At 42.5% G+C, this 7,575-nt stretch overlaps 1 protein-coding gene across 14 annotated transcripts in view; it reads right to left on the bottom strand.

The window, feature by feature from the left end:
- Window positions 1–7,575, bottom strand: part of AUTS2 (activator of transcription and developmental regulator AUTS2) — a 1,218,095-nt gene that overhangs the window by 869,109 nt on the left and 341,411 nt on the right. The gene's annotated exons all lie outside the window — the stretch shown is intronic.

Raw genomic sequence — 7,575 nt, 5'->3', positions numbered from 1 at the left:
TCCCTGAGTCGGGAAGATCCCCTGGAGAAGAAAATGGCAACCCACTCCAGTATTCTTGCCTGGAGAATACCATGGACGGAGGAGCCTGGTGGGCTACAGTCCACGGTGTGGCAAAAAGTCGGACACAACTGAGCGACTTCACTTCACTAGGCCAACAAAAAGATAATATCTACAAACAATAGTTTTTGATTTTGCCTTTTCAAATGGTATCATCGCAACTTACTCTAGTGATATAAGGTATTTCATCTGAGTCTCAATTTCCTTGTTTTTAAATGGAAATGAACAGCAACATTAAAGGGATGTTAGACTAAGATGTGCGTGCATGCTAAGTTGCTTCAGTCATGTCTGACTCTTTGCAACCCTATGGACTGTAGCCCACCAGGCTCCTTTGTCCAGGGGATTTTCCAGGCAAGAACACTGGAGTAGGTTGTCATACTCTTCACCAGGGGATCTTCCCAGCCCAGGGATCACTCCCACATCTTCTATGCTTCTTGCATTGCAGGCAGAATCTTTACCACTAAGCCATTAGACACAGTATAGGTTAAAAGGATTAGCCCTTCAAAAGAGATGAAAAAGAATATTTTTGTTTTGTTCCTATCCTGTTTGCCAAAAATATATGATTGAAGAGTTTTCTTAGGGAAACTTTTAAAAGCATAAATAATATTACAGCTGGGCTGTTTTTAAACTTGCTTACATTCTGGAGGTATATTTCCTATTTGCTTAATTCCAACTGGCAGCAAAGTTCCTAGTATTTGAGAACTATCTTTGATCCACAGGCCACAGGCATAAGATCTCTTGGGAATGCTTGCCAGCAGGCTAAGTACAAGAATAAAAGAATATCTTTTGAACAATGCTCTCTGGTGAAGTGGGACTGAGTGAACTGCAATTCACTCTGAGAAGTTCTTTGGAATTATTCTGGTAGAGGCTTGCTTGAGTGGCAGCCACTCCACTTGCTTATCTATTTCTTATCTCCTTGACTACTACAGGGATAAAGATAAGAAGCTGAGCAGCTGCTGGTTACTAGTAAAAGATTCCATTCACAGGGTATAGAGAAAAAGGAACTCTCTTACACTGTTGGTGAGAATGTAAATGGATATACTACTATGGAGAACAGTATGGAAGTTCTTTAAAAAAATAAAAAAAGAATAACCATATGACCCAGCATATGGGGAGATAAGAAAGCCTTTCTCAGTGATCAATGCCAAGAAATGGAGGAAAACAACAGAAAGAGAAAGACTAGATATCTCTTCAAGAAAATTAGAGATACCAAGGGAACATTTCATGCAAAGATGGGCACAATAAAGGACAGAAATTGCATGGACCTAACAGAAGCAGAAGATACTAAGAACATGTGGCAAAAATACACAGAAAATGAAAGTGAAAGTCACTCAGTCATGTCCAACTCTTTCTGACCCCATGGACTCTATCAGTTCAGTTCAGTCGCTCAGTCATGTCCGACTCTTTGTGACCCCATGAATCACACCACGCCAGGCCTCCCTGCCCATCACCATCTCCCGGAGTTCACTCAGACTCATGTCCATCAAGTCAGTGATGTCATCCAGCCATCTCATCCTCTGGCATCCCGTTTTCCTGGCACCAATCCCTCCAAGAATCAGAGTCTTTTCCAATGAGTCAACTCTTCGCATGAGGTGGCCAAAGTACTGGAGTTTCAGCTGTAGCATCATTCCTTCGAAAGAAATCCCAGGGCTGATCTGTTTCAGAATACACTGGTTGGATGGACCTCCTTGCAGTCCAAGGGACTCTCAAGAGTCTTCTCCAACACCACAGTTCAAAAGCATCAATTCTTCAGTGCTCAGCTTTCTTCACAGTCCAACTCTCACATCCATACATGACCACTGGAAAAACCATAGCCTTGACTAGATGGACCTTTGTTGGCAAAGTAATGTCTCTGCTTTTGAAAATGCTATCTAGGTTGGTCATAACTTTCCTTCCAAGGAGTAAGCGTCTTTTAATTTCATGGCTGTACTCACCATCTGCAGTGATTTTGGAGCCCCCAAAAATAAAGTCTGACACTGTTTGCACTGAAGTGATGGGAGTAGATGCCATGATCTTCGTTTTCTGAATGCTGAGCTTTAAGCCAACTTTTTCACTCTCTACTTTCACTTTCATCAAGAGGCTTTTGAGTTCCTCTTCACTTTCTGCCATAAGGGTGGTGTCGTCTGCATATCTGAGCTTATTGATATTTCTCCCAGCAATCCTGATTCCAGCTTGTGCTTCTTCCAGCCCAGCGTTTCTCATGATGTACTCTGCATAGAAGTTAAATAAGCAGGGTGACAATATACAGCCTTTACATATTACTTTTCCTATTTGGAACCAGTCTGTTGTTCCATGTCCAGTTCTAACTGTTGCTTCCTGACCTGCATATAGGTTTCTCAAGAGGCAGGTCAGGTGGTCTGGTATTCCCATCTCTTGAAGAATTTTCCACAGTTTATTGTGATCCACACAGTCAAAGGCTTTGGTATGGTCAATAAACAAGAAATAGATGTTTTTCTTGAACTCTCTTGCTTTTTCGATGATCCAGCAGATGTTGGCAATTTGATCTCTGGTTCCTTTGCCTCTTCTAAAACCAGCTTGAACATCAGGAAGTTCACGGTTCACGTATTGCTGAAGCCTGGCTTGGAGAATTTTGAGCATTACTTTACTAGCATGTGAGACGAGTGCAATTGTGCGGTAGTTTGAGGATTCTTTGGCATTGCCTTTCTTTGGGATTGGAATGCAAACTGACCTTCTCCAGTCCTGTGGCCACTGTTGACTTTTCCAAATTTGCTGGCATATTGAGTGCAGCATTTTCACAGCATCACCTTTCAGGATATGAACTGGAATTCCATCACCTCCACTAGCTTTGTTCGTATGATGCTTTCTAAGGCCCACTGGACTTCACATTCCAGGATGTCTGGCTCTAGGTCAGTGATCACACCATCATGATTATCTGGGTCATGAAGATCTTTTTTGTACAGTTCTTCTGTGTATTCTTGCCATCTCTTCTTAATATCTTCTGTTTCTGTTAGGTCCATACCATTTCTGTCCTTTATCAAGCCCATCTCTGTATGAAATGTTCCCTTGGTATCTCTGATTTTCTTGAAGAGATCTCTAGTCTTTCCCATTCTGTTGTTTTCCTCTATTTCTTTGCACTGATCGCTGAGAAAGGCTTGCTTATCTTTTCTTGCTATTCTTTGGAACTCTGCATTCAGGTGTTTTTATCTTTCATTCATTCCACGTTCAAGGTCAGGAGGGGTGGCAGTGAGGAGATACCCCTTGTCCAAGGTAAGGAGCAGCGGCTGCACTTGGCTGGAGCAGCTGTGAAGAGATACCCCACGTCCAAGGTAAGAGAAACCCAAGTAAGACGGTAGGTGTTGCAAGAGCGCAAACACACTGAAACCATACTCACAGAAAACTAGTCAATCTAATCACACTAGGACCACAGCCTTGTCTAACTCAATGAAACTAAGCCATGGCTATGGGGCAACCCAAGACGGGCGGGTCATGGTGGAAAGATTTGACAGAATGTGGTACACTGAAGAAGGGAATGGCAAACCACTTCAGTATTCTTGCCTTGAGAACCCCATGAACAGCATGAAAAGGCAAAATGATAGGGTACTGAAAGAGAAACTCCCCAGGTCAGTAGGTGCCCAATATGCTACTGGAGATCAGTGGAGAAATAACTCCAGAAAGAATGAAGGGATGGAGCCAAAGCAAAAACAATACCCAGCTGTGGATGTGCCTGGTGATAGAAGCAAGGTCCGATGCTGTAAAGAGCAATATTGCATAGGAACCTGGAATGTCAGGTCCATGAATCAAGGCAAATTGGAAGTGGTCCAACAGGAGATGGCAAGAGTGAACGTCGACATTCTAGGAATCAACGAATTAAAATGGACAGGAATGGGTGAATTTAACTCAGATGACCATTATATGTACTACTGTGGGCAGGAATCCCTCAGAAGAAATGGAGTAGCCATAATGGTCAACAAAAGAGTCCAAAATGCAGTACTTGGATGCAATCTCAAAAATGACAGAATGATCTCTGTTCGTTTCCAAGGCAAACCATTCAATATCATGGTAATCCAAGTCTATGCCCAAACCAGTAACGCTGAAGAAGCTGAAGTTGAATGATTCTACGAAGACCTACAAGACCTTTTAGAACTAACACCCAAAAACAGATGTCCTTTTCATTACAGGGGACTGGAATGCAAAAGTAGGAAGTCAAGAAACACCTGGAGTAACAGGCAAATTTGGCCTTGGAATATGGAATGAAGCAGGGCAAAGTCTAATAGAGTTTTGCCAAGAAAATGCACTGGTCATAACAAACACCCTCTTCCAACAACACAAGAGAAGACTCTACACATGGACATCACCAGATGGTCAACAGCGAAATCAGATTGATTATATTCTTTGCAGCCAAAGATGGAGAAGCTCTATACAGTCAACCAAAACAAGACCAGGAGCTGACTGTAGCTCAGACCATGAACTCCTTATTGCCAAATTCAGACTTAAATTGAAGAAAGTAGGGAAAACCACTAGACCATTCAGGTATGACCTAAATCAAATCCCTTATGATTATACAGTGGAAATGAGAAATAGATTTAAGGGACTAGATCTGATAGATAGAGTGCCTGATGAACTATGGAATGAGGTTCGTGACACTATACAGGAGACAGGGATCAAGACCATCCCCATGGAAAAGAAATGCAAAAAAGCAAAATGGTTGTCTGGGGAGGCCTTACAAATAGCTGTGTAAAGAAGAGACACGAAAAGCAAAGGAGAAAAGGAAAGATATAAGCATCTGAATGGACTGTATACTCCATGGAATTCTCCAGGCCAGAATATTGGAGTGGGTAGCCCTTCCCTTCTACAGGGGATCTTCCCAACCCAGGGATTGTACCCAGGTCTCCCACATTACAGGTGGATTCTTTACCAGATAAGCCATAAGGGAAGCCCAAGAATACTAGAGTGGGTAGCCTATCTCTTCTCCAGCAGATCATCCCAACTCAGGAATCACAGAAAAACTATACAAAAAAGATCTTCTGACTGAGATAACCACGATGGTATGATCACTCACCTAGAGCCAGACATCCTGGAAAGCAAAGTCCATCACTATGAACAAAGCTAGTGGAGGTGATGGAATTCCTCTACAATTGGGTCTTGTTTAGAACTTTATTTTTATATTATAGTATCTTAAGCAGAAATTCAGAAGCGTTATTTTTGATAATTGAGTTCCATAGCATTTCGACAACTGACAGAATAGAAATTAAAGCTTTTAGATTTCTCCTTGGTCTTAAGAACAATCTACTTCACTAGAATTTTGTCCTTTCGTATTTTATAATCCCAAATCCTTGAACTGACGTAGTCAGTGGCTTTTCTTGGCAAGATGCCCATGTGTGTAATGGGAACTTTCTGTCTAATATTGCATAAGCCCTCAGCAGTTTTCTGTGCTCTGTGAAGTCAGCAAGCGTGGAACTGCCAAAGCCCTGTTTCCCTGCAATTCCTGCGCATGATGTAACTACCCCACAGCCTAACACTGGTGTCAATGCTCAGGTTCAGAATGAGGATCTGCACTAAATTAGCTGACATCTGTGTAAGCTACAATGCATCCTGCTTTCAATCTCTTTAAATCTAGCATTTACGCTTATGTACAGAGCATCTGTAATGACAATGAGCACGGCTGGTAACGTGTGAACACTTCTGACTGCTGAGAAACAGTGTGAATTCTAGTATCAAATGAGTGCCCACCCAGGGTCCTCAGTGAACCAAGAACCAACATAAGAGATCTGGCAGAGAAATAGTCTGTTCACTAAGATCGCTTTTCTTGCCTCATAAGACAAAAGGAGCTGCTGACAATTTACATGAAGAGACTGTCCAAATCAGATGAAGAGAAACAATAGAAATATACAGTGGACCCCTGACCAATACATTTGAACTACCAGGGTCCACTGATATATTCATTTCTTTCTTTCTGTCCTACACTATTACAGGCCATGGATGAATCCAGAGATAGGGAAATGTAGATATGGAAGGCCGACTGTAAAATGACACAGGGACTTTCAACCGTGCAGAAGGCTGGCACTCAAACCTCTGTGTTATTCAAAGCTCAACATACCGCTTATATGTGCAAGACATCATCGAGCACCTTACTTATTTTCTCTCTTACTCAATTTTCACAGAACATCACTGCATCCGTCAACTGATAAATGGATAAATAAGGTGGCATATCTATACAATGGAGTGTAATTTGGTAGTAAAAACATGGATGAAACCCTGAAGATAATATGCTAAGTGAAAGAAGATAGTCACAAAGCACAACATAGTGTATGATTCCATTTACATAAAATGTGGAGGATAGGCAAATCCACCATGACAGAATGTAGATTAACAGTTGCCTAGAGCTGGGGAACTAAGGGAGGAATTGGGAACTGACTCCTATCGGTTTCTTTGGTGGTGATAAAGTGTTCTAAAAGTGATCGTGGTGCCAGCTGCAGTATACTAAGATTACTGTACACTTTAAATTGGTGTATTTTATGGTATGTTAAATATATATCCATGAAAGTGTTTTTAAAAACTGTGAAACAGGCATCATTACCTCTATTTTGCAGACCTCAGAGACACACCTTTCAGAGCAGAGATTTAGAAAACCAGGTCAGCTGAGACCAAATACCAAGTTTTTAAATTGCTTCTCAAAATACTCAGGATGCTAAGAAAGGGTGCACATCTAAATATTCATCAGACTCTATCATCAAAATCATTGATTTGTGGTCCTCAAACTTCTCTATTACTACCAATGTCTATTATTTTCAGTATTTATTTCTACTTAAATACCATGAAGTATGATCTGTAAGCGTTAAAACAAAATATATGACAAAGGTAAGTATTGCCCCGAGTCCAAGGTCAGGGGCGGCGGCCGGGAGGAGCTACCCAACACCCCCACGCCCGAGGCCAGGGGCGGCGGCCGGGAGGAGCAACCCACGCCTGAGGTCAGGGGCAGCCACGAAAGGAGTTACCCGGAGCCGTGGCTGCGCGGGCGCAGGAGGACCTAGAGGAGCTATCCCACATTGAAGGTCAGGAAGGGCAGCGGTGAGGAGATACCCCTCATCCAAGGTAAGGAGCAATGGCTGTGCTTTGCTGGAGCAACCGTGAAGAGATACCCCACACCCAAGGTTAAGAGAAACCCAAGTAAGACGGTAGGTGTTGCAAGAGGGCATCAGAGGGCAAACACACTGAAACCATACTCACAGAAAACTAGTCAATCTAATCACACTAGGACCACAGCCTTGTCTAACTCAATGAAACTAAGCCATGGCTATGGGGCAACCCAAGACGGGCGGGTCATGGTGGAAAGATTTGACAGAATGTGGTACACTGAAGAAGGGAATGGCAAACCACTTCAGTATTCTTGCCTTGAGAACCCCATGAACAGCATGAAAAGGCAAAATGATAGGGTACTGAAAGAGAAACTCCCCAGGTCAGTAGGTGCCCAATATGCTACTGGAGATCAGTGGAGAAATAACTCCAGAAAGAATGAAGGGATGGAGCCAAAGCAAAAACAATACCCAGCTGTGGATG

The sequence above is a fragment of the Bos grunniens genome, chromosome 25 (genome assembly GCF_055505025.1).
Source record: "Bos grunniens cultivar Pamir isolate PY7600 chromosome 25, Bosgru_T2T1.0, whole genome shotgun sequence".
NCBI classification, from domain to species: domain Eukaryota; kingdom Metazoa; phylum Chordata; class Mammalia; order Artiodactyla; family Bovidae; genus Bos; species Bos grunniens.
The sequence above is the reverse complement of the archived record's forward strand: the minus strand, read 5'-3'. Positions and strand labels throughout refer to the sequence as shown.